Here is a 27134-nt window from a genome sequence, read left to right on the forward strand (position 1 = left end):
CAACTAAACAGAAAATTAATCTCTTTCAAATAATTTGTTATTGTTGCTTTCTCTTGTCAGTTAAAAGGTTTGAATAAGCCAACAAAAAGGATAACCCTCTCAGCAACTATGAACAATTTAGAATCCTTGATAAAAAAGTGCTCAATTAAATCATTTGGGATCAGCAGCTGAGGTCCTACCCTTGGCCTTATAGAATTACATAAAAAAAAAAATTAGGTAAATAATCTGTAAAGTAGGAAAGGAAAATGAGAGTAGAGAGCTACATGGATTCAATTCAGCAGAAAAAGAAAAATAGCTGGAGTCATCAGACATGGGATCTCAAAAAAACTGTTCAGCTTAAAACATAGGTGAGAAATAACCATCAAAAGCTGGAAAAGTGGCAAGCACTATGTATGGCAAGCATAGCACTGCTATATTAATATTTGTTTCTATTACCATGTTTGTACTCATCAAAAGTCTACTGCTCCTGTGAACCACAAATAAATTTTAATGTTGCCTCTACAATACTGAAATATAGCTTTAAATAATTTACAGGACGTATGCAAAAAATCATAAAAGAGTCATAGCCAACACAAATTATTACAACCAATAATCATATCTAACAGAACCATATGGCCTTATGGTATCATGCATAATTTTGGGATGAGTGGAGACAGAGAGAGAGAGAAAGTAACCAAATCTCTAATGTATATCAGCCTGATCATAAGTTCAATATTCTGTCTATACAGAGGAAGGAGAGAGATTTGAAGCTTAATACTATTGCACCAAGAAAAATACTCAAAGTTGAAAGCTTTCTGTTAACAGTACAAATATCAATTAGCCACTCACATACGAGTTCTTCCTCCAACAGCAGGTTTTAGGCTCACCATAATACCCAATGCCAACAGTCTGCATTCCTATTCAGAAATTGTGATAGAACTGAACAGGGTTCTTCATCCTTATTCTCTTCTGGAGTAGTCTCAACAATGGAGTAGTGCTTCATAAATACTCTCTCAGATAGAGAATCCAAAAGGATATTGTATCTTTGGTGTATGAAGTTTTGGGGAACTCTGAAAAGAACATGAAATTCACCACGTAGATAGAGGCAGACATACATGGTTACTTTCCATTTATGAATTGTCTACCAGAAGAAACAGCAGCTTGGCCAAATCTGGTTGGCTTGAAATGGTTTTAGATCATCAATTTCAGCTAAGGAATGGATGATAAATAATCAAATAGTTATGTTTGGAACACAAGAGGGAAGAATAATGCCTTCTATCATCACTAAATTAAATTTTGTGTACATTCTGGTCAATATAAGTTTTAAATAATAAGCTGGTTTAGAAAAAATCCAGTTTAAGGTACACACTGTGAAAACAACTTGAAACTAGAATGGCCACTAGCAGTGCATAATATTGTATTTTATGGAAAATATGTGAACTGCACAGGGGAATTTCCGGATTTATAAGGTAACACTTCTACATTTCCTTCAGAAAAAGAGAAAGAGAAGATTACGTTCTATGGAGTGGCAACAGGATATGAAAAATGTAGAAATGGATCCACACCCATTGTTTGTAATATACCTGTGCTGTGTGATCTACGGCCAAAACACCTAAGGAGTGGTTGAGGAAATAGTTACATACACATAGCCTACTAGGAAATGGTTTCCACAGCCAAACCTCAATGGCTAGGAGTAAACCATACAGTCACTTTAGCAGCTGTTCTCATGGAAGAGGAGCACTGAAACAATGTTGCCAAGAGCAAAAGGAAATCATTCTTCTACCCACACAACCTCCATCTACAAAACCAACACACATTAACTAAGTCTAAATCTCCTGTCTGCTTTTACTAGCAAAGTATTGAGAGAGAAAGCGAGGGAGAGAGAAAGACTATAAACTGTTAGTTGATAAATCTCCTTTCTTATGAGCCATGCTGTATATGAAAGATTATGCCATTATTCAGAATGAAAAAGAAATGATGTGCCTTACCTCTTTAAAACAATTCCATTGCATCTACTGCCTCTTTATCTTTTAAAATTGACAACCCATGTTTGCAACAGTGAATCCAGCCTATATTTTATTTTCTGCCATTTATTAAAATATAAAGCTCTGGGGTAAAATCTAATGAACTTAAATTGAGCTAACTCCCAAACCCAAGAAAAAAATCATCTACTGCAGTGTTTCTCAACTTTGGCAACTTTAAGACATGTGGGCTTCAACTCCCAGAATTCCCCAGCCAGCCATACTACTGCTGGGAGAATTCTGGGAGTGGTCTACTGCTATAATTTTGCATTCTTTGCATCAGGATCTGAAAAGCATCTCCAGAATTCAGCCAATATCTGCAAGTCCCCATGGCCTGCCCCCTTTACATTTACTGGATAACACAGCAGTAGTGATAGGACTCTTTCACTTCCCTATCTTGGGCAGCATTAGTGAAATGCTGCAGATGTTCTTGGAAATGTTATTTACCAGAGGATTTCCTCTTCACACAAGGGTGTTCCTCAGAATCAATGTTTCCTGGGGTTCTTTGTGACTAGAACACATTATGAAGGCATCACTAAGGAAAAGAACTCTCCAAGAAATCATCCCTGCCATCATTCTTCTCTCACCAGTCAGAAAAAGTCTGAAGAAGAATTCACAGAACTATAAACTATAATGATTTCTTTGGATTAAAAAAATGTGGCAGCTTGGGGTATTGGGGGTTTTTTTTGGGGGGGTGTCAAACATAATTAGGGAAATTAGGAGGCCACAGTCTTCTTTACACCAATTTAGATGACTCTTCAAGTGTTCTTGTATTTGTGTTATAAAATAATTACAACAAACAAATTACAATAAACAAACAAAAATTAATCACAAACATATTTTATAATACCCTGCATGGGGTGGATAGTTAAGAAATTTTGTCTTGAATACCTTCATGGCTTCATGGTCTCCCTTAGCCTTAAAGGTGATTTGTGTAATACCAAACTGTATGTTTATAAAATCACCATGCTTGTTAAAAAAGCAAATTATCTGTGAAATAATTTTACTGGTTCTGCACATGTTTACGCAACCACATCCATGGTGACTGGATGCTCCCATGGTGTCTGCTGGCTGATTCAAGCTGACAGGTTTTGCATGGTCCGGATTCCTTTGATTAAACAATGCCGAAGACTTCTGGGGAGGATGTAGCAAACGGACATCCCTGAACAGCAGAGACAATATTACAGCTGAATTGGTGGCTGGGTGCTGGATCCGAGCTGCCGAAATCTCAATGGAGAAAGGAGAGCTCGTGAGATCATCCATATATACTCTGGACAGCTGCTACTCATAAGCAAATGGAGGAACTGATGTTTCTGCTGTCGCTTGTGTGTCATGCAGCTGGGAGTCAAGGGATTTCATCAAGCTCACAAAGGAAATGTAGCCTCTAAGGACTTTAAGTTTGACTGGTCCTCAAGTCTTAACCACTTTTGGAATTACTTTTTTTACTATTTTTTGAGAACCCTTGGAACAGCAGGTTTCATAGTATTCACTGGGTGAGTCTCCTTCAATCTATAGCGAAAAGATTTTTAAACACAAATTTAAAGAGTCAGAAAAAAATTCTTTCTGGAGTAAACAGAAAAAGGGCAATTAGCATGTTGATTCTGGAAAGTTATAAACGGACTAAGGGTCCAGATAGATGTGTAACAAGATTTTAACATTTATTATATGAATCCTTCTCATGGAAAACTGCTGGTGTTTTTTAACTCTAAAAACAGAAACATGATAATATGGGACATTGAAGTTTAGACACTAGAGGGAACCAGGAGAAACTAAAAATAGCATTTAAAGGAGTGACACCTAAATTACTTGCCAAGAATGGAATAAAATATTTTAACACTGGATGCATTTAAGGATATTTGGGAACAATGGACTCAGAAATAAATTTTAAAATATATTTTATTATAGATAAATGGATTGTAAATGGTATAAATGAAGAGGAACAAGTCCTACTGGATAAGTCTGAATCTTATTTAAATGTGGGTTTGTAAATGTATGTTGACAAGTTTGTAAATTTGTTGACAAGTTACAAGAATGATATGGAAGGAGATGAAATACTGGATATACAAATAAAACTAGCTGAGGCTTCAACAGTTAAAGGGAACACAGAAATAATAAACCAGAAGAGTGATATAGATAATTTTCCTATATTGGATGTACAAAAGAGACTTGTTAAAACTTTGAAGGATTCTGTGATAAGAGGCAAAGCAAAAATGAAAAGAAATCAAGCTCTAAGAAAGAGATTTATTGAAGTTTTCAAGGTTTTTCTGAGAAGAGACAAAAAAAAGAAAAAGAAACCAAGTTCTAGAACATTATTTGAAAAAACTTAAAAACTAAAATTGTAGGGGACGGGGAGGGGAGAATATAAAGTTGGTTTATTTGATCAAGAGTAAAATAGATGTGTTATCTCTGATAATCATTAATGGACTTTTGCTGACTAGGACTGAATGATGAGGTTTTAAAGTTCTGTTTTCAGATAAGTGATGAGATACTGGAAGAAAGGTTTATTTTGTATTTTAAGTCTATTTGACTAATGTTAATATAGTTATGTTTTTTTTTTCTGATGACCCTTAATGGATTTTGATTGACTATGACTGAATGTTCAGGTTTTGGGAATTTCTCTATAGATAAAGGATGAGATATAGAATGAAAAGAAAGGAATATAAAGTGGGTTCTTGGATTAAGTTTAAAATAGACAAGTTGTTATTTCTGATAACCCTTAATAGATCTTTGCTGATTATGATTGAATGATGATGTTTTAAGACTTGTTTATGAATAAGGAGATGAGAGATGGGATGAAGAGATTCTTTGTTGTTTATTAAGAGAAGGTGATAAATTGTTAAAAAAAATTATACTTGTTGTGACAAGGAGGAGGGGAAGTTACTTCTTTTTTTATCTCCTATTATATATTTTTTTTCTTTTCTCTTGTACTATATATATATATATATATATATATATATATATATATATTTGCTCATATTTTTTGTAGTTTCTAGCAGTTTTTACCAGTATAATTGTAATCTTTAATAAAATTATTATTAGAAAAAAATTAAACAATGCCTCCTATCAAGATCCAGGAAGTGTCCTTTCTCCATTTCAGCAGCTGCCCTCTGGAATGAGGTTACCTTGAGAGCTGGATGGCTCTCACCCTATTGGCATTCCAAAGACCTTAGAAAGATTTACTCAAGAAAAGTTTAGAGATATGACACAAGATCTCTGGTGCGTATTTGACTTTCAAATATGGAATCTATATATAAGCAAATTAGAGGCTATTTTTTCTTGTACTCATTCAATGTAAAAGGCAGGAGGCTTGTCTAGTTTGTGAAGGAGGTGTAGTCTGCACTTGTCAATTGTTTTGGAAATGGCTACTTCTCAAGATGACAAGTAGAGAAGGCCTTTCTGAAGGATAAGGCTATCATTAGAATACTTATATATTCTTCACTGTACCAATAGCACTGAAGATGCTACCTAGACGGGTAACAAAATGGCTGCAAGAAAACAACCAAGCTCAGAGAACCCCAGGGACTCCACAATTCTTCCCTGTACTACAGAGAGTATGTTTCTTAATATCAGTAACAACAGAAGATAAATAGGAAAGAAATACTGTGTTTGTGTTCTAGTTGATGGCTTCTTTATCTATCTATCTATCTATCACCTATCCCCACTCCCTTGGGCAGTAGTGTTAGAGGTAAAAGATGCATACTAGTGAATGAGAAGATAATTCTCTTTCCCTATCTTCTACCATAGATAGGTAGAAACAACACCATCTACCATTGTTTCCATGCACACACATAAAGAGTGATCAGGAAATTAATCACACATGTGATCAAGCTCAGAATGAACTCTTCCTAAATCACCCCGTGATTGCATCAAATTGGAAAAGTTAATTCAACCTCTAGAGTAAATCTCTATTTAATCATTTGCCTTCAGATTAGAAGATTGAAGTGTCACACAATCAAGTATAAATAATTGCACTTTGACTGATTTATAATAATCTGGTGGGTTTATGGTTGGTGTCACATCTTCCCTATAGACAGACACAGATAGGACAAGTTATACATTACCTTACAACAATGACTCTTTAAATTAAGGTTCAAATATTCTACTTAAACTTTTCATGTTTTACAATAACTTCAGGAATTTTCAGCTACAACAAAAAAAGATACACTGATGGCTAAGTTATTTTATATATAGCTATTCAGTAATTGATAAAATTCCATATGAGCTGAGATTGTGCCCCTGTGGACAAGGAGCTATTGAAACTACAGCTCATGTCCTGCTATACTGTACCTTCTGTAAGGACTCACGGACCCATTTTATAACTACCTATTTGATAAAATAGCTGGGAAATTCTGATGTTTTTTAATGTATAGTTGTTGCTATCTGATCAGTATGATTCAGTTTCTTTGAATGTAAATACATTTTGTTACACTGTCTGTAAAACTAGGCAGACTTTGATTGCTCACTGATGATCCCACCATTAATATTACCATGTTTTCTTTTATTTCATTTTAATGCATTTTTATTTGTATTTGTACAAATTTGTATTTTATTTATAATTCTGGTCTGTGACCATAATAAAATATTGAGTGATTGATTGATAAAAATGAATTCTGGATGTTGCTGATGATAAGAAAAGTACAGCATGTTTTGCCAAAATTATGTTTCAAAGTGCTTAAAAAATATTGTATCTGGTGAATTTCATTCAAAAGTAATATACCTTACCTTTCTGATTGATGGAGTGAAATTCCATTTAGTTTAGTTTTCTTCTCCTTCTCCTTCTCCTTCTCCTTCTCCTTCTCCTTCTCCTTCTCCTTCTTTTAATAAGAACTTACAACACTGGCAAATTTATTTATAAATGGGACAGAAAGAACATGTGATTAAACAAAATGTGGAAGAAAGCAAAATTGACAGATTTCTGCTTTTGGGCAGAAGTCACCGAGTGCTTAGTTTTTTAAAGCCTCAATTCATGCAGGTTTACCAAGCTGACACTTCTTTTCTGACAGCTCCCTTATTTATAAGTAGAGCTTCATGTCAGGCAGGAATAACATGGGCCTTTCCATGCCCAGAATTATTGCGTTATTGAGCACTGCCAGTGCAGATGGGTGAGAACTGTATTTATTGTTTGAAAAGAACTGCAATTATGTCCTTGCATTCTTAAAGCAATTACATCACTGTGGCTTGATTTACAGCTACATGAGAAGCGTAAAGGAAAGGGGGGGACGGATTTGTCGATTTTATCTAGCTTCCTATTTGTATCTATCTGTATACTAGGGCCATGGAAAACGCTCTGAGCTAAAACGGACTGACTGCTTCAAGTGCTCCAAGCACAGAACAAAGCAAATGTGTCAACAGATGAGGACTTGTTTCGAGTGTAAGAAGAGGTGCAATTGTTGCTTTGATTGAGGTTGTGCTATTTTTCCAAATCATGTTCCTGTTGTTGTCGGCTTAGACCAAGTGTGGCGATATAAAGAAGTAGATTCTGGGATTAAACAGAAGTTACTGAGATACACAGCTCAGGGCTGAAGAGCCCTGGGACTCGTCCTTGCCTTCTGCTTCCACGCAGATTGAAAATGCCAGCTGGCAGCAGCAAGTTCTTTATTATGAGGAGTTTAGACTTCATGTAGGTTGCTTGTGTGTTTGGCACTCTGCTTTCTTTTGCAAACAGCCCACCCCGAAAGAAGGAAAATAAAGGAGGATAAAAGAAGGCAGGTGAATGCAAAAGGTATATTTGTGCCCTACTCTGCTTTACAGACAGATTCTATTAATGCAACTGAGACTGTGAAAAGATCACTACTAGCAGTATGTTGATGGTTTGGTTGATTTTCCAAGCTTTGGTGTGTTTGCATTCTCTGCATATTCTTCTACCCTGTTAATATTAAGGTCCAGGTTGCATTTAAAACTGCAAAAACTTCTGTTTTGGTTGGGTTTGAGTTTCCAAGCTTTCTTTATATATTCTCTGCATGCTTTTGCACTTTGTTGAACTTCAGAGTACATTTAACAGCAGTTTTTTGTCTTGTTTTGTTTTGATCCTGTCTGTAATACTGTAATGTGCACATTTAGTGTTACAGCGTCAATGTTATTATTCATTCAAGAATAAGGCAACAACTTTTTTTTTTCTTGTGAAGCTGCAAAACTCAGGAAGGCACCAAAGTTCAGCAAAGATCAAGGCACCAACTGCTTTTTGTTGGGTTTGTGTTTTTGCAAACTCTTGTTTCAACTTGTTTCAAATGAGAGCCAATGTGGTGTAGTGGTTAAGGCATCAGGCTAGAAACTGGGAGACTGAGTTCTAGGCCTGCCTTAGGCACAAAGCCAGCTGGGTGGCCTTGGGCCAGTCACTTTCTCTTAGCCCTAGGAAGCAGGTAATGGCAACCATTTCTGAAATCTTGCCAAGAAAACTGTAGGGACTAGTCCAGGCAGTTGCCAGGAGTCAAAAACTGACTCAAAGACACACATACACAAACACTGTTTCAACTTGCCTGGTATAAGAAACAGCATGGACTACCAATCCATCACTTAAGTGTTGGGTTGGTAGTCAATATTGCCTGCTATTTGCCATCTACGTTACTGATAAATTAGTCAATGGGATGATTTTTCAGTTTGTTTGTTTTTTTAATCCTCTTTACCAGTTTTTCTCTAGCTTGGATAGAAGACAGTAGCAAGGTAGCAAGAACTACCATCTCACTTACTCTTATTCTTGGAGTAAAAACCAAGAGAATGAGGATGTCATTCTATTATTTTCTATGATGGAAACAATATAAAACTTTTTTATTTTTAATTCATTGGAACATAGCTTCCTCAAAATATTTCTTGCATAACCTTACTCAGTATGTATTTGTGTATGTGTGTCTAATAAAGAAAATAACTGAAGTACTGAAATTCATTTCAGCCTACATTTACTTCATTATTATCTCACACTCCCGTACACATTCTAGATGAGTCTCTTGAGGGAATTTTGCAAGATGAAACCTTTTTTTCTCTTTTCATGTTGGGGGTTGCTTTCCCTCAAAGAGAAGAGGGGAAAAGTGATTGTCAATGGGGCTGAAGGAAGTGATACATTGGGCCAGAGTTCAGAATGTATAGAGAGGAAGGCACCCATCCCATCTTTCAGATATTCCTTTTTCTTGGGAGAATACTTTTTCTTTAAAAAAAAAATTCTAACACTCCTTCATACAGCAGGCTGCCAGAGAAGGTAGTGCTTACTAGAAGTATGACTGAATTATTTGCAAGGGAATTTATTGTGTAACTGGACAGATATTTTAAAGGCTACATATGGCCCTAAGGCTGCACATTGGCTATCCCTTTATTATAGGAACCATATATATTCCTTGATATTCTTATCCCCCCAACTCTTGTTTTCCAAGTATTGATGCTCCCTCCATTACTGTTAGGCAAAATATGGGTGCGCATGTAAAGAAAAAAATCAGAGGTAAATGTCAAATAGTTTACACTGTGGCTCCCGGAGGAACATTTTGAGCTACATTTCCTCCCTTTGCTTCTATTGTGGGTTTCTCAGGAACAGAGGGATATTTGTGAGCAATTATGGGAAAAGATAAACTCTTAATATATGTGAGCCATTTAATTACTAGCCTGCTATCTCCACTGTCTCAGCTGAATGATAGAAGAAGCAATTGGTGTTTAAAGTTCATGTTGGCAATGGTACGCTACAGGAAAACTCCCAGACTCTGTAGATCTCTTATTTCTTCTTTATAGAAAAGAAAATGTACAGCTTTGTTTAATGTGGAATGATCCTAAAACGTGATTATATCCTGTCATTATCTGAAAGCTAAAAGTACCAGCCATCTACTCAAGGGTGAAATTCACACAAAAATCTGGTACAGGAGGTCAAATGCACTACAATGGTTTAGTCTGACTGTAATGGTTGTCATCAACAGGTCTGTACAAATTACAACAGTTTAGCACTGATGCACATTTTTAATGAGTTGTCATGTTTGTTGCTGTTTACTTATACCATGTTGTGATGATGTGAGAAAAAAGTTAGACTGCAAGCCAGATTAATTACTGATAAAAGGATGGATTGACCACAGGAATCCATTCAGCTTTGCTTCTAAAAATACCCAATCACTTAAAAAATAAGAAGGAAAAAAAAATCACTTTTGATTTTCAAAAGACATCCACATTTGCTTTGCATCATCTTAGCCCATACTGGAAACAGACAAGTACAGCCAAAGCCCTTGGCATCTTTTCAAATGTTTCCAAAGTGAGCTAGTAGTTGATGTCAAATAGTCATTTGGCCAACACATGATCTCTGCCTCCAATTCATTGTGGGTAAGCAGCCAAGAAGCTTCTAACTGCTATTTCCAAGCCATTATTAATACCTGCCTTTTAAAAATACAATTATATTAAAGCAAAAACAAAAAGAAAATGTAGAAGGAAGAGGAGAAGGAGAATGGCAAATATATGTTCAGTTAATTTTAACAGGTAAAAGGTAAAAGGAATTTCCAAGGAAACCATTTGTAAACTGTAGTAACTTGAATAACAAAAGACTCTTATGTTGTGTGAATTAAACAGTATTTTTCTCTTCAAATGATCAATACCTGCCTGATTTCATATCTAAACCCTCTTCATTCCTTCTCAATCATGTTCCAGTCCTATCTTGAAATTACTCATATTTTTCTGTAATCTCCAGTTATCTTTAGTCTGAAAGCCTTTGGCCATTTTAACCTTCGGGGCCTCCTGAAATACTTTGAAGCAAAAAACATAGTGAATGTTGTCTCCCTCAGAAGAGGATCATGTGTAGGTTAGGAGAAGAGCCAATTCTTGATGCCTTGAGCAGATTCCCATTCTACAGTTGTTAAGGATGGAAAATGTTGCTCCTATAGACATGACAGTGAGCCAGCTGGCCAGTGCAATCCTCCTATTTCGGCCACAGCCATTTAATCAATGGTTCTGCAGACAAAGCAGTAGATTTCCTCTCTACTGGCATATTGCTGCCCATCTTCTTGTCAAGGTCAGGTTGATTTCTTGGAAATGGCATGGAAAGTCTGTGCACTTTTTCTTCCTGCTATAGTTTATTAGCCCTGCAAATGAGACAGACCCTGTGTGTTCATTTAGGCCATTTGATCTAACACAGTACTAACCCTAGGTTGACCCGCCTCTGTTGGTTTGGTACAGAAAATCAAGGCCAAACTCTGTAACTGCCCAGCAATCCTGATTTATTTTTGATGTTACGTTTCTGTTTATCTTTAGGCTTATTATTTTGTGACATGGGCTATTGATAGAATACAACTGATAGGAATATGATGTGGCCCATTAGCTGTGATCATGGATTTGTACAGCCACAGTGTCTCAATCCAAACAGATGTCTGGAAACAGGCATTAAAAGAAAGTACAACTGTCATTATGGTTTTGATTGATGAAACCATCTTTTTCTGCAGTCTTAGTGATAGTATTGAGCATTGGAACAATCAGGTGGAACTAACTTTATCAAGCTATTTACATAATAGCTGTGTTCTGCTACAATTAAGAGTGCAAAAAACATTGGATCAAAAGCAAATGTTGAATGTAAAATAAGAAACTTATATTTTCCCATTATACTTTCTAATACATTATACGGACAAACGTTATTGCACTATTCAGTACAGTTGGGTAAGCCTCTAAAGGAGTGGCAATTCTGTGACCTTCAAGTTTCATATGCTCTCCACCACCCACCCCCTTTTTCCCACAGCTTTTAAATATTCCACTCTAGATCATGATGAAAATAAAGACACCATCAGTTTTCACTATTTTTTTTTTAAAAAAAGAAATAAAATTGGTGTTTAGCCCTCCAGTAGGCTTTACCAGAAGAAGGAGAAAAAGAAATTGCAGCCACCACATTTCAATGTGCCCTGCAATTGCCAATGAACCCCTCCTCAAAAATAAATAAATAAATAAATAATAAATAAATAAATAAATAAATAAATAAATAAATGTGGCCCAGGTACAAAAATACTGCCTGTTCCTGCTCCAAGGAAATACAGAATCATTGTTCAGTGAGAGGGAAGCTGAATCTAGTCACTTCACACTCTCTCCCAAATAATCAAAAGACTTCCTCTTAGATCAGTGTTGTCCAACTTGGCCACTTTAAGATGAGTGGACTTCAATTCCCAGAATTCCCCAGCCAGCCATGAATTCCCCAGCCAGAATTCCCCAGCCACAACACTGTCTTAGATGTTTTGAGCCTCATGATGTCCCTAAATGGTCAGTATCATGATCCTGGGGTCTGAAGAACGAGTTTAGAGATTTGAAAGAAGTGTTAGAGCAAGAGATAAATTGGTCCACAGCAACATAGATGTAACTTGCTGTAAAGAACCATCCTAGAACTCTGTGGGCCTTAATCCAGAAGCCCCAGCAGAACCATGGACTCTGCTGCACTGGGTAGTAGAGCAAACTAGCCTTCAAAGGGAGCTGCATTTCCTTCTAATACTCTGCAGTATTCACATGATACACAGAGCCAGAATTCATACTTTGTGCTAAGCCAAAGTCAGCCAAACTACATGACAGTTTTGTGCAATGTATAAATCTAGCCAATGAGTCACGGCTTAATAAAAAAAGTCTTCCTCAGCTGAATAACCAGTGTATTCAAGGAGAGAGCAAAGTGAACAGAAAACAGTTCAAAGTGCTTGATCTGTAAAAACTATTTCACATGGAAAAAAATTGTTACTTCATTGAGTGTACATTTAAAGATGCACCTGCATGTCAGAATGCATCCTTAAACATACCAAATATAGAAGGAAATGAAATGTATTATAGTATTATACATAAGTTGTTGTTAATATTTATGCAATTTGAACCCGTTTGTGCAATTTGAATTTTTGTTCTTAATAATCCAAAAGTTGTCTTCTATATAATCAGACCTATTATGAAATCAGACCTCTACTCACTGCTCTCAGCTCTCTAAGGCTCTTTTCCAGCTCTGCATGGAAATGCATCAGCTTGAATATACAACTTGTTAAATAAAAATCATGTAGTCTGCTACAGGCCTATGGTTCTGCTTTTAGCTAAATTTGTTAAAGTGTTACATTAAAAAGAAAAATCATGCACACACACACATGACATAGCATAGCATAGCATAGCATAGCATAGCATAGCATAGCATAGCATAGCATAGCATAGCATAGCATATATGTATGTATGTATATTATGCAGCATATAATCAAAGAATGTATAAGGATTGGAAGAGACTTTGGATATCATGTAGTTTATCTTCCTGCCCATTCTATCCCAGCCTTTCCTAAGCCGCCTTTCCAGAATTCCTTAGCCAATATAGTCATTCCTGAAAATTCTTGAAGACCACATACTTGGAAGGCATCCAGGCTGAAGAACTCTGTTCTACATCATGTGAAAAATATTAATAATTCAAACAGATACGAGATGGAAATTAAAATCCAACATAAAACATTATTTTAAATCATAGAAGTAGTGAAAAGGCATATCACAGAAACATTGAAAAGGCAAAAAAGGGACCATGACAATCTATCCTTTAAAAGCTATTTTAAACTGTTTGTGATTAGCACTTTACTAGGAGTGGAGAAAAAGTTCAGCAAATTACTTCCAGTCCATAAGTCTCTTGGTTATAAGGTCATTATATGGATTATTGTCCAAGAAGTTCAAAAGATTTCCTGAAGAATGTGTAACCAGCAAGTTATTAAAGGTGCATGCAAATCATTATCCTGGAAACAATGAAAATGTTGTGACTTTTATTAAATCTAGGGAATTCAGATCTTTGGGCTATTTAATTAGTCCATTGTGTATTGCAGATAGAAAAAGAAAGTATAAAAGCTGTTTGATAGGTAGTGTTTAGATCCCAGAAACAATATCACATCAATAAGTTTTTAAAACAGCTTCAGTTTAATTTGTTTTGCCAAATTCAAAGGTTTGATTTTCCCTTTCCATTCTTGCTGGTGGAAGGTTAATTGGTGATGGACTCAAGGCTGAAGTAATTATTTACCTCTCTCAAAGTATCCCTAAACTGGGATGGGGGAAATCTAAGTAATTTATACACTGTAGATATCATCATGATTAGTTTACATAGCATTCATTTGACAATCTCCCAATCTCTTTGACAGCAACTGACATACACCTTCCCATCCATTTCAAAAACTGGATTAATTTTCCAGACATTAATTGGATAAAAATAATTTTAATCTAGGCATAGATCCTGCCTACTTCTTGCTTGGATGATTAATCCATGATGAAAACCCTTTGCGGTGTCTGGAGTTTAGAGAAATGTTTTGCAGTCATAGAAGTGCTTTTTTTTTTAAAAAAAAATACTACTAAGGGTCACAGGGTTGTGACATTAGTGGTGATAAAAAAAAAATAATTGTGTCATTATTTAGAAGTTTTGCTGCTGAATTTAAAGGGATGATCTTACTTTCCAAAGATATAAATAGCCAACTACTTTCACATTTGTCCAAGAAAACTACAAAGACATGTCCATTAAGTTACCAGGAGTTGAGCTTGACTTTTCTCTTTTGAGAATAAGATGAAATAGACTTTTTATTGAAAGAAATATTACATGAAAACTCATGGTGGACACCAGTGCTCTTCAGGACTTCATTTCAATGAGCAGGGTGTCTCACTGGCAACCATTTGCCTTGACCTCAACTTCTCTGTAGTTTGGTCTTCTAACCTTAGGTGTGTTCAGCAACAAAAGGATCACGTTATGCACATCCTTCTGTGCTCTTTGATATTTTTGACACATATAAAGTAGTATCTATGATCATGAGGATACTTTTCAAACTTAGATTTACTACTCTCCAGACCTTGCCATTTAGGACAATTGAGCAAAAGACAATCGTCTCTTCAATTTCTTGAACAAAAAACTGTCCAAAATACAGTGGAATCTTATTTCATTTCCAATAGTCTCAACTTAGATTTTCAGTAGCATGGGTTTGATCCTTTCAAATTGACAGGACAACCATTTTGACCCTTGTAGGCCATGGCTCTTCATCATCTCCTCCTCCTCCTCCTCCTCCTCCCCCTCCTCCTCCTCCTCATGTTAAGACTGACTAGTGTAGCTAGTTACTTACCTCTAGTTTAGGAGAAGATTAGCATAGAAGCACAGGACCATACTTGACACTGAAACTATTCTCTTTCCACCAGTACCTGCATCCTAAGGCGGCTATTTCAATCTGCTAGAGAATAAAGCCACCCTTGATTAAGCAATTTTTCCTTTTCATCAAGGAATGCCAATCTACTTCTTAAAATGAAATCAACGTCTCATTTTCCCTAAATTATTTTAAGATGAAAAGAGACATCATTATGACATCAGAGCAAGCCTGAAAAAAAAAATCCTATTTCAGATTGGGGTTTCAAAGTCTTCTTCTGTGTAGCAGTATTTCTGTTTTCTAAAATGAAAGCAGAAGAACAGAAGAAAAGGCTACCTAAATCAAGGGAAAGGTGTATTTCATCTAGAATTTTGGTCACACAGGTTCCTGTGGGAAGCCTACAAGCAGGGCAAATGGACAACAGGAGCATCCAACTCATTTTCTCCAGGACAGGTAATCTGTTCAGAGCCTTCTTCTGATGGAGGTTCTTCTGGATTGGAGGTTATACTTATCCACTTATCTAGTTAATTTATCTAATTCATGTAATCCCTCTAAAGAATTTTCCTGTGTAGTCAGTTGCTCAGTGATGGGAATATATGCAGCATTTCAATCCTTAGAAGCCCTTCCCAACTCTCAGCTATCTTCCCCACTTGAAAGAGTAGGATTTGTGTGATAATAATAGTTACTGTGTGCATATTGTTCACTAATTCTATACATTCTACTTATGTGAATGAAAGCTATTGCCAAGGCAAGCTTACAACAATGACCCAGACCTATTACAGAGCTAAATATATTTGATCGCAAGGATTACAAAAAGGCTGTTTTCAGTTTTCATAACATAAACTAATATAAAATCATAAACCCTACCTTCTACACAGCTGTCAGTATGCTGGTCTGGTTCTTGATTTTTGTTTAATCTTTTGAACACTAGGTTCTGCTTTCAGGAACAAAAATTGAAGATTTGTCTTGAAAATAACAAGGTCAGAATGATGGCATTTAGTATATACTTGGCTGGAAGTTTCTGCAGTGATCTGGGAGTTTTCATGCTGCCATTTTCATTGAACTGGCCTGGCAATAATGGTCTCATATATTTATGTGAGGATATACAGGGGATCAGAAAGAGTATTACTTCTCTAGATGAAACGTTCAACTGGTCCTAGCTCTTGGCCACTAAATTCACAGCAGCATTTTGATCACTATATTTCTCCAAAGCCTCCTCCAGGCATGAAAGAGAGTAAGATTATGCCAAATGAGCCCTTTTGAATGGAAGTAATCTGGGACAAGTCAAAACAGAATTTTATCTCTAGTCTTTTGGATTTGGGGCTTCTGGATTGAACCCTCGAGACTGACTGCTGGGAGCTTAGGCTGAAGGAACTGCTTTCAGGAATAAAAATTGCAACAACAGACAGGCCACTTAAGAATCCTGTCACCTTCAACAGCTTTTCCACACTGCAGCCTTAAACTGCTTGTTTCCTGTACCTAACAAAGATGAAAAGTAAATCCTTTTCCAGAGTCCAACATTTTCCTCCATTTTGACCTGGTGTTCTTTCTAGACAGTACTTATCATGACCCCAATCGGTGGTCTGTCCTATTTCTTTATCCACCCCATACATGCTGAAAAAGTAAGTGCCAATCATTTTTCCTTTCTGTGGTGGGTCATTGAGTACACTTGGTTTCCACTGATAGACCTTTTTGTATGGCACCTCCCCCTCATTAACTCCTCCTTTTATGGATACCTTCCTGTTTGGTGTGCCCATCACTGGACCAGTAAAAAATAAAGAAAATGCCACCATTTCACTATTCTTTATGTCACCTGGTCTGGGAAGAGTGATTGGCAGAATTCTTGTCATCCAGTTTAAAAACAAAAAGTGAAGGTCCACCATGTTTTGTTTAGTCCCAAAACAAACTGGCAGCCCAAGACAAGATGGCTGTGGAGGGCAGGGAACAGTGTCTGGAGGGAAAGAGTGGGGTGCTCTTCCCACAGTATCCAATTGTTTGTTAGTTTTATATTTCATTTTTCCTTTCAGGAATCAAGGCAACAGAGGCATTTGCCCAGAGTGAAATGTTAGCATAAGGTAAACAAAATACCTTTGTGTACACCTACACCTTGTGTAGTCCACTTGGGCCAGCACAAGTCAGGAAACCTTACTTTTGATGTAGAGCAGGAACAGACAGATGGAGTTTGCCTTTCTGTGGGCTGGAGTGAGTAGATGACAGTCATGTATGGTCTTCAGAAATGGTTAATGGCCCATACTTTTGCTGGAGCAACCTGGTCATACAGATCAGCTCTTAGACACCATGGATATTACAGGTTCTAAGTTCAACCCGTTTATCAAAACAATATCCATTTGCCATGAAACGCACAATATACATACATACATACATACATACATAGTAGTTTACTGAAGTAATCATCATAAAGCTGCTCATCAAAATAGGATTTCCTTCTTTGATCAGAATACATGGGATTCTGTTTCTGAATTCTGAAAGATTCCTCTGTTCAGAGTAAACATTTTGCATATAGTATGTCCCACAAAATCCCATATCCGGGAGAGGTGCAGTCTTTCAAGCACACTTTTTTTTTTTTTTGGTTCTCTGCAGGTTCTGATATCTACCTTGCAAAAACAACAGTAATGGACTTTCCATTCCAGCTTTTCATGTTTTAAGAATGAGCCTCTATGCAAAAGTTATGACTGATGAGCTAATTTCAAAACATCTGTTAGACACTTCCCACACATTTTTCTTCAGTCTGATTAACTTTGCAAGCCAGGTAAGGAGGCAGAACTGTATGCTAGTTACTATGATATCATAAGTACATTTTACATTTTTAATGTACTTTTTAAACATTTTGCCTATTTCTACATATGTACAGTAGCTCTGTCTTTGATTTTTGGCCATAGGAAAAAAAGCACCTGCAAAGTTTAAAAAACCAGTTAATACCTAGAAGGTTAAGAGTCCAGAAAAAGTTATAGATCTTTGAAAAACAATCACCGTTGCCCTTCGCCTTCATTTTTATATTAGTTTTCCAGTGTACATTTGTTTATATTGCAAGATGACAGCCAAACTGAGTGGTACCAAAGAATTCTTTCTCCCTTTATGTTGAATGTATGATGTATTAATGGTATTAAATCAGTGTACTTGGACTAACATACCCCTAAGTTGTTTTTCCACCCTAAGAATTCTAAAAGTTCAAGTAAATATTCTATAGTAACAAATCTTATGCTTCCAAGGGAAAAATGCATTTAGCAAATGATTTAATCTCACGCTGAAGTAGTTTTATGTTATGTGACCAAGTTATACAGGGGTATACATGTGAGGGAAATTCTAAATGAGGATCAATCCTAAACAGACTTATCCTGCAGTATAACCCAATGAGAGTTCACTATGAGAGCACTATTTTGCAGCTACTGTTTCTGCTCTGAATACTTTTTTCTTTAGCCTTTCTTTTTTTTTTCTTTCTTTTTTTTTTCAGATTACTTGATGGCTTCACCAAGTTGTGAGGATGAGAATTTTCCGCTAGTAAAGCTTCCATCCTGTTTAGATTCCAATATATGCTATTGGAATATGTTAAGCAGTTGGTGTAATCAAACTTCTTATGAGTTTCAGCATTGTGGTTTTAGGGAGATGCTAGGAAATGAACTGTATTGCTTGTTGTGTGTCAAAATCCAGCAGGGCTAGAACAAAAGATGCAAAATAATTTCCCCATGGATTGCATTTAGAGTAGTTTCCATTCCATTGAAGGTTGTAACTGCATAGAAATTAGCATTAAATAAAATGTTTGCTTTCCTTCAGTAAGAAACGAATGAACTACTGTATCAGAAAAAGAAAGGATGCAACTGAATGTTCTCTACAAACAGTAGTGGCTGTGTTTAAAAAAGAGTTTACAGCAGTAAAATATGTTTGCCAAAGAATTAAATCAGGATAATTTGTATTGGCATAAATTGACAGCAGAAGCCCCTTAAATAATACCACATAAATTAGAGGAAGATTCATACAAAGACTGTGTCAATTAGGAGAGTTTGAGAATACAAATTGAATTTTCCTTAAAGTAGAAAAAAGCTTTTTCAAAGCTGCTAGAATGGACTATTGTCCTACTAATGCAAATAGTAAGGTATAGCAGACTATTTCCTGAGCTTAATATCCTCAGGAAGAATCAGAGACTTCCAGCTCTTGGCTTTGAATACTTAAAATTGCAATTTGAAAGGTCCCACTTTTATAGAATCCCTCTAGGATCTAGGGTGCATCAGCCTAACCAAAGTTAATTTCGTCTGACCCAAGCTTCCTCTGATGAAATAATCCTTGAATATTTGCTATGTCCAAAGGATCAGAGCACAGACACAGCTAAATGTAGATTGCATTTTCAGATTAATATAGAGAGTTGATACAATAGGATAATCCTTCCTCTTCCTCTTAATGAACTCAGTGATTATGTGGAGAACGGTCTGGGTCATGCTTCCCTTGGGCAAAGATAGTCCCCATTTAATCCTCTGATTGTCTGCTTCTTCTCTTGAGAAGGTCTTCTTGCCTTTTCTAGGCTGCCTCCGTACTGGATTCTCCTCAGTAACCTGCATTTTACTGACGTAGGTTTAACACTGGGTACACAGCCTTTTTTAGGCCCATGGTCATATTTGGCCTTGGAATGATATATTGAAGGCATTTTGTTTGGATGACAAAATCTACATATGATTTAAGTTAACCTACATTTCAATGTAGTTAATATGATCACTCTTCAGTTATGTATTCATCATTTTTCCTTTCAGTTGCATTAAGATTACAATTTCATATCAACTTTTGGCAGCTTCTAGGTGACACTCCTAAAACTTACAGGGAAGAATATGGCTCGGGAACTGAAAGTTGCATTCCTCTGATATGAAATTAAATTCCCATGAGCTATCACTTCATTTCCTCACCTACAGATACTAAAGTTTTAGCCCAGGACAATTTATGGACCTTTCACATTTGCTGTCAAAAGTTTCCTCAAAGTCATTCAACTGGTAGCATCATGGGGGTAAGGGGGATGGCAAATCATAAAACATTCTATTACATTGGAACACCTCTTTTATATTTATGTTCTGGTATTTCACACAAGTATGTCGAGAGTGGAGCTTGTGTTGTGACATCATAATGCCTACTGTGTTATTTTGACAGATCTTGGCACAGACCCACCATACATAACCTCCCGGCGCCCAAGAATAAACAATCAACCCACTCACCATCAATAATGATAGAGGTCATCTACTTACCTGAGGGGAAGTGGCCAGGTCTTCAATGCCTTGTGAAAGGCTAACAGGGTTGGGGCCATCCGAATCACTGGGTGGATGCTCTTCTACGTGGCAGGCACTGCCATTGAGAAAGAATGACCCTGGAGTCCAGAAGGATGGCATTGCTTAACAGCATGCTCTCTCTACTGCAACTAGTGGGGCAAGCAGAAACAACAGGAAAAAGGTTGTTTCACTTTCACTTGTTTCACAAGTAGCTTGGACCTATGCCATGAAGGGGTTTATAGGTGATGACCAGCACCTTGAATTGCACATGGAGGCCTATTGGGAGACAGTGCAGCTACGGAAGAACAGCATTACATGGGCATAATGAGAAACACCAAAAACTGCCTGCACTTCTGCACTCTGGACCAGCTGCAGAATATACACATATGAACATACTGCCAGCTCTTTGAGGGAGTCCAGACAAGAAGCACCAACCATGAGTTCTAACACTACCTTTATCGCAAGGTTACACTTAACAGACTCTTGCAAGTCGGAAAGCATTTCTCCCTTCCTTTACTTTTACTTTCCAGAAAACTAGAGAGGGTCCCTTCTAGACACTACCCACATCCCTTTTGCTCCTGTCAGCTGATACCTTTTGCATGACAGTTGCCTAGTCTGTGGCTCTTCTTCCTGTCTTCCAAGGTCATTCCCACATACCATTGCGCGTGTGCGCACACACACACCTGTATACTTTTATTTACTATTTGCATTTCTTCATATAATATACTAAGTTAGGGCTATAATTTATGTTACATACAATATCTTTTAACCTTCATAAATCCAAAATATTCAGGAATTCACAACATCACTGCTTCTTTGGTGCTCTTTGAGACATATATATATAAGCAAAGGTATTTTGCTAATTTAAACCTAACTGGTTTAAAGTAATTCTGTCATGAAAATTTATTTGCAATATCCCTAGCTTTCCATTCTATATTTCCATTGCAAGATAAGAACAGTTTGTTGAAATAGAATAGATAAATACAATGAGTAAATCATCATTTAAGTGTCTGACAGATTGACAGTGGCTATTATTATGGTTGGTCACACAGTCAGCCAGATGTTTAGACTGGATTTGGCATTTCTATCCACCTATTGAGTCCTTCCCAAGGATCTGGGATAGGCAGATGTTATTTGATGGTGTTAAAGGTATTGCCGCAGGATATAAGCTGCTGCTGCTGCTGCTGCTGCTGCTATTATTATTATTATTATTATTATTATTATTATTATTATTATTATTATTATTTCAGCACACAGTTCTTTTGAGGATGAGGTGCCAGACATGGGATCTGCCTATAAAGTATGACTTTCGCATTCACTGTAATGCAATGACATCAAAGATTTAACTGATTCCTTGACAATTGTGGGTCATGGGACAAAAATAGAACACTTTCTTTTACATGAGAATATATTGTCAGTACTGTTGAAGCTGACTGGCCAACATTCTGTAGAGATGTAGGTGACATATTTTTCCAGTGCTATGTAAAGATACCAAGGAAGTTAGGACTTTCTTCTCTTTTTTTGCAGGAAAAAGTAAGTGCACCATCACTTTGTCATGAAACTGCTGTGAAATAGAGGTGTGTGAAGGGAGTTATAAGCACTTTCCTAAAGGACAAACTACAAATGGCTCATCTCCAGCCCTCCTTTCCATTTATAAGCTGGATTTCTACCACTGCCTAATCTAAAATGGGAAACATTGCTACCCACTGTAGCTCCTGCAGAAGAAACCATAAGCTTGACATAAATCAGAGCTCTGACTTGGAACATAATAACTTTACTTGTCCAACATCACAATTCATTAGGGCATACCTACTGATTCATGTCAACCTGATCACCAGAGCATCCTTTTAGAAATGAAGGATAGTGACCAAATAATAGGTCCACCTAGATGTTGCCTTTTTCATAAGGCACTGCTTTTAATTTGGAGGTATGTGGTCAAACTTTTGCGATTCCAGGTGTGGTTTCACTATAATCACATATTTATTGCTTTGGTTGTGGTGGTGGTTTATTTTTTATACTGGAAGCTGATATGGGAACTTGTATCAAACGACAGTGCTGAATAACAAGAAATAAAACTTCTCATCCATTGTAATTTTATTTTCCAAGGTGGAAACTAAATATTAAGTGATGCAATGGTAGCTGAAATGGTTTCAGGACAGGGCCCTGAACAACCATTTCTGGTCTCTCCTAAGCCTGGCTTGTGACAGCCATGTCCTAAACAGTGTCATATAGATGAGTAAAGAAAAACATAGAGCAGCTGAATCAATTCCATAATTCCACTCTCTGCACAGTTCTCTGTCCCATAACATGGTTTGTCTCTGAATGTGATTCATGTAGTCATCAAATGAAATCAAGCTTTGTTGTGGCAATGTATTAGAAAAGCTATATCCTATCTTGAACTATTTTCTGCCAGTGCAATGGCTCACAGATGGAGCTGTAAACAGAGACAATATAAAATGGAAAATTATAAAATACAAAAATCTTGTCAGCAGTTGGTTTTAATGACATGCCATCTGTGTCCAGAATAGGACCTGGCTTAAGAAGTTCTGAGCTTTAAAAATCATGGTTAAAATACTAATGCACAATTTAAAGAAAAGCAGAATTTGTATATGTTGTGATTTGCTCTTAAATCTCATGCCTTAAGTGACATGTATTTTTTTCCTGTGTAATTTACTTACTGTAGTATCAAAATAAGAATGAATATGGCTGTAGTCTTATAATAAAGTTGAGAAGTATCGCCTTGGCTGGGCAGTGTTGGTTTTTTATGACAATTGCCTACTATTTCTATTGTCTTGGCCAAATACCAACAGTTATTAAGTAAAGCCAATAAAGCTCATAATCCAGATTTTTTTTTCTTGTGCATTCATATTACACTGTGGATGTAATGATATGTTGGACTGGAATATTAACAGTTGTCATCTTCTTTGATTAAGAAGCTTTCAACTAAGCAATATATATAAGTATGTTGAGGACTATTCTAGAGTGAATTGTGGAAACAGTAAGACAATAAAAAGCGAAAAATTTTATTAAATTCATCATTGTTATATGCATGTTTATTGGGTTTTTTTATGGTTATTTTAAGATGTGTTTTTATTATACACCACCCAGAATCACATTTATGAGATGGACAGCTATATAAATTTCATAAATAAATACATAAAAACATAAATTCCTAATTATGAAATTCTTAACTACATATCATTCATAATTACTTTTATCTTTTTAATGAAAATTATTGAAATTCTGTGCCTGCAGTCTAAGCAAATATCAAATCCTAGTCTTCTGATCAAGGTTATTGACTTTTTACAAAACCAAGAGAACTGGATTTCTTTTGGGTTGAACAACAAAAAATGAATCTGAATCTAACTAATCATTAATAATTTTAAACAATAAGTTTTAATGTTCTTATGTCCTATTCTCCAGTTTATACAAATTGGTAGATCTTTTTATTTACAGTACTGTGCAAAAATTTTAGGCAGGTGTGAAAAAATGCTGTAAAGTAAGAATGCTTTCAGAAATATATATTGTAATTGTTTATGTTTATCAATTTACAAAATGCAAAGTGAGCGAACAGAAGAGAAATCTAAATCAAATCAATATTTGGTGTGACTACCCTTTGGCTTCAAACCAGCATCAGTTCTTACACTTGCACACTTTGTACACTTGCACAAAGTCAGGGATCTTGTAGGATTAGAGTCATTAGAGTCAGGTGTATGATGAACCAATTATACCAAGTAGGTGCTAATGATCATCAATTTCATACGTAGGTTGAAACACAGTCATTAACTGAAACAGAAACAGCTGTGTAGGAGGCTTAAAACTGGGTGACGAACAGCCAAACTCTGCTACCAAGATGAGGTTGTGGAAGACAGTTTCATGTCACAGGTCATACAGCATGGCAAGACTGAGCACAGCAACAAGACACAAGGGAGTTACACTGCATCAGCAAGGTCTCTCCCAGGCAAACATTTCGAAGCAGACTGGGGTTTCAAGGTGTGCTGTTCAAGCTCTTTTGAAGAAGCAGAAAGAAATGGGCAATGTTGAGGACTGTAGACACAGTGGTCGGCCAAGGAATCTTAGTGCAGCAGATGGAAGATGCATCATGCTACTTCCCTTTGACATTGGAAGATGTCCAGCAGGGCCATCAGCACAGGACTGGCAGAAACCAATGGGACCCAGGTTCACCCATCTACTGTCTGGAGACGTCTAGCCAGAAGTGGTCTTCATGGAAGAATTATGGCCAAAAAGCCATACCTCTGATGTGGAAACAAGGCTAAGCGACTCAACTATGTATGAAAAGATAGGAACTGGGGTGCATAAAAATGTCAGCAGATGCTCTAGACTGATGAGTCCAAATTTGAAAGGTTTGGCTACAGCAGGAGCAGTTTGTTCACCAAAGGGCTGGAGAGCGATATAATAATGAGTGTCTGCAGACAACAGTGAAGCATGGTGGAGGTTCCTTGCAAGTTTTGAGCTGTTGTTGTTGTTCATTCATGTCCGACTCTTCATGACCCCGTGAACTATATCACACCAGGCCTTCCTGTCCTTCACTGCCTCCCTGAGTTTGCTCAGTTTCATGCTCATTGCATCAGTAATGCTATCTAACCATCTCACCCTCTGCCATCCCCTTCTCCTTTTGCCTTCAAACTTTCCCAGCATTAGGGTCTTTTCCATAGAGTCTTCTCTTCACATTAGGTGACCAAAGTATCTGAGCTTGAGCTTCATTATCAATCCTTCCAATGAGTAGTCAGATTGATTTCCTTTAAGATTGACTGGTTTCATCTCCTAGCAGTCCAAGGGACTCTTAAGAGTCTTCTCCAGCACACACCACAGTTCAAAGGCATAGGTTTGGGCCTGCATTTCTGCAAATGGAGTTGGAGATTTGGTCAGAATCAATGGTGTCCTCAATGCTGAGAAATACATACATACATACATACATACATACATACATATAAAAGGAACACCTAGAGAAGACACACAAAACATCAACAACATCTTCAAAGGAATAAAATTCACCAGACAGGAAGAAGAAAACAACAACACACTACCCTTCCTGGATATCCTCATCAGCAGAGGAAACAACAGTAAATTAGAAACCCAAGTTTATTGGAAGACAACCCACACCAATCAAGTACTCCATTACCAAAGTAACAACCCAACCTTCCACAAGAGGAGCTGTGTAAGAACATTATTCAAGCGAGCACAAACACATTGCAGCAACCCAGAAAAGTAGAAAAAGGAAAAAGACCCCCTATACAACATCTTCCAACAAAATGGATATCCACACAACTTTATCAAAAAGTGCCTGACCATGCAACCTACTACAACACAACCTACACAAGCTATGAAAAGGATCACACTGCCGTACATCAGAAATGTCTCAGAAGCTACCAACAGACTATTACAACCACATGGCATCTCTGTAGCACACAAACCAACAAAATCACTCCAAAATATCTTAAGTAAACCAAAAGACCCAGTAGCACAATAAGAAAAAACAGGAGTCATCTACAACATACAGTGTAAGGATGGAAACAATCACTATGTAGGACAGACAGGCAGAAGACTAGCAGAGTGCATCCACGAGCATCAACTAGCAGTCAGAAGACATGATGAGAACTCCTTAATCTCACAACACATGGACAGACTGAACCACAGTTTTAACTGGGAAACTGTCAGCATTTTAGACCAAGCTAAATCCCAAAATGCTTGGATGCTTGGTAGTCAGACAAGGCAGCTGTTAACAGACACACAGAGATAAACAGCATCTACATACTATTCAAAAAAGACAAAAGACCAGAAGATTTCCTCACCAGCAATCATCACCCAGATAGGCAAAGGTTACCACCAGGCACACAATCAAGCAGTAAATATATGCTAATCAAGGAACTACCAGAGGAGCAAAACAAAACCCCCACCAGCACTGGCAAGGCATGCCACAGTATATAAATAAGAGAGCAAACCCCATCCCATTCCAGCACTGAAGATGTTACCTAGCCAGGTAATGAAACATTTGCAAGAAAAGAACCAAGCTCAGAGAACCCCAAGGACTCTACAGTTTAACCCCGAGCTACACATATTCACCTCTATTAAGACTTATCGTCAGCGTAAAGAAGAACAAGGAGTCCTGGAAGTGATGGTTTGGCCCCCACAGAGTCCTGATCTCAACATCGAGTCTGTCTGGGATGACATGAAGAGACAGAAGGATTTGAGACAGCCTACATCCATAGGAGATCTGTGGTTAGTTCTCCAAGATGTTTGGAACAACCTACTTGCCGAGTTCCTTCAAAAACTGCCTGCAAGTGTACCTAGAAGAATTTATGCTGTTTTGAAGGCAAAAATATTTTTGAAAGCATTCTTGCTTTACAGCATTTTTTCACACCTGCCTAAACTTTTGCACAGTACTGTATATCCCCAAGAAAAGAATTCTTTATCTGTGCAGCAGTGGTGACACTGTTAGCAATGATCATATGAGAACAAAATCTGTGAAAATGTTTCTCTGTCTCAAAAATTTTTGTGTCTCTGTAGTATTACATTGAACATCCATTTGGAATCAGAATGTGGGCTTGAAATCTTTTCCATTTATTTATTAAATTTTACAGTGCCTGACTCCCAGAGACTCTGGGCAGTTTTTCTTTCTAGAAAGCAAGAGAAACTAAAGGGCCCAGGCACCTCTTCTCTCCAACTGTCATGATTTGTGTGAATGACCTTGGGAGACAGGAGGAAGAGCCACAGACTAGACAATGGTCAGACAAGCAGCAGCAGAGTCCACAGAAGGAATGGATGTGGCAAATGTCTCAGAAGGGACCCTCCCTAGTTTCTTG

The 27134-nt window shown here is 37.1% G+C and overlaps 1 long non-coding RNA gene across 4 annotated transcripts in view; it reads right to left on the reverse strand.

Annotated features, from left to right (window-relative positions):
* LOC148216833 (uncharacterized) overlaps positions 1–27134 on the reverse strand; it is a 91832-nt gene that overhangs the window by 42070 nt on the left and 22628 nt on the right. For 2 of the 4 annotated variants that reach the window (XR_015794228.1, XR_015794230.1), the window contains exons 2-3: positions 20290–20459; positions 6723–6836 (exon numbers count right to left, since the gene is read on the reverse strand). This is a non-coding gene — a long non-coding RNA (uncharacterized LOC148216833). The remainder of the gene's footprint in view (positions 1–6722; positions 6837–20289; positions 20460–27134) is intronic. The other 2 variants (XR_015794227.1, XR_015794229.1) reach the window with 1 other exon arrangement.

The sequence above is a fragment of the Python bivittatus genome, unplaced genomic scaffold (assembly GCF_059951505.1).
Source record: "Python bivittatus isolate LINGU-HERP-01145 unplaced genomic scaffold, Pbiv_v1 ctg000070_np1212, whole genome shotgun sequence".
In the NCBI taxonomy this organism is placed as follows: domain Eukaryota; kingdom Metazoa; phylum Chordata; class Lepidosauria; order Squamata; family Pythonidae; genus Python; species Python bivittatus.